This window comes from Brassica napus, chromosome A1 (assembly GCF_020379485.1).
Source record: "Brassica napus cultivar Da-Ae chromosome A1, Da-Ae, whole genome shotgun sequence".
In the NCBI taxonomy this organism is placed as follows: Eukaryota; Viridiplantae; Streptophyta; class Magnoliopsida; order Brassicales; family Brassicaceae; genus Brassica; species Brassica napus.
Window position 1 is genome coordinate 25,215,795 of NC_063434.1, and position 1,403 is coordinate 25,217,197.

Consider the following 1,403-nt stretch of genomic DNA (forward strand, 5'->3'; position numbering starts at 1 on the left):
CTTCATATTCTAGTCTACTTATTTATTTTTATTAAATATCATTTTAACAATTTCTCATTCAGCATAAACTCTGATTATTAAGGACATTTATAAATGCAGCGACATTTTTCCTGTTTTCTGGGCCCAATAAAAGTACCAACCCCGTTGGCATTTTTTCTCTTGCACAAATAGACACAACTTGAACCGGAACATGGAGCACTATCTAAAATAACACCTGTAGGAGTACTATATTCCTTGGTATTTAGAATTTTGTACAATTTTTGTTTCCATATGTTTCATTCGCCATTAACTCTGATAAAATATAACGAAGACATAAAAATATTAGTTATATATTTAACAAAAAAAAGTGAAGGAGTATTATATATTTTATAAATATATGATAGGTTGGATTGGTGAATAAAAGCATAACAAGACTTTTAGCGGTAAGTGGTTACATAATAGTTCAAAAAGAAAGCAAGAAGAAGCAATAAGATAAAGTGGTTAAAAAAACTAAGAAAATCGTTTTAATTAAAGCTTTTGATACTGTTTTTGTGATTGGTAACAATGAAAATGGTACAAGTTTACTGAAACACTAAAAAGTTACTAATCAAAACAAATATAAAGGTTAAAAAAATTAAAAACATCTATTTTGTGAAATATATTATATATATATTGGTTCAGTTATATAATATTATATTTCAAAACTGCTTTTAATTAATAAAAATAAATTATAGTCGAAGAAAATTAACTACTTAAAATTTTAAATAAAAAATATACTTTATAATTTTTACATTGTCCTATTATTTTTATTAGAATAACGAGGACCAATGTAATAATAGAGTTTGCTTTCTCTTAGTAGATTCAATAAGTAAACCAAAACAAAAATATTAAACTATGAAAAATTTGTAAGCCTATTGTTTATGTTAGTGTCCTTATGTCACTGTCCAGGTTTGAATTTAACGTTAAATTGTGATGATTTTTTCCGTCTAAAAACTGTGACAATTTTAATAAATATTATATCAAAATGCATATTTTGCATAAAATTAAATATTCAAACCTATTGCAATGATGATGAAGGTAGCTATAATGGGACTCGCGATTTCAAAGAGTTTCTTCATCTCAAGTGCTTTGAACAAATTGATAATGATTTTTGGGGCTAGAAAAAACTAGTATATTAAGAAAATTTAAACGTATATCACCTTTTATACATCTAATTTAATTTATATACCTCCTTAAATTTTGGTTTGACGGATGTCGCTCACCATTGATTTCTGGTTTTCTAATATTTTTTCTTAAAAAAATTACAACTACTTTTTTGGTTTTTTTCAACCCCACAATTAAAGTAAAATACAATTTTTCATTGGTGACTTAGTTTAGAGGATAAATTGTTTTTTTTTAAATATGAATCTCACCATTTAAAATAT

At 25.1% G+C, this 1,403-nt stretch overlaps 1 long non-coding RNA gene across 1 annotated transcript; it reads right to left on the reverse strand.

Moving 5' to 3' along the window:
• Positions 1-240: 240 nt before the first annotated feature.
• On the reverse strand, positions 241-1,153 carry LOC111212050. Its single transcript, XR_002662837.2, has 2 exons — positions 1,037-1,153; positions 241-291 (listed from the first exon to the last, which is right to left on the reverse strand). It is a non-coding gene; the product is annotated as an uncharacterized LOC111212050 (long non-coding RNA).
• Between the last annotated feature and the right edge of the window lie 250 nt (positions 1,154-1,403).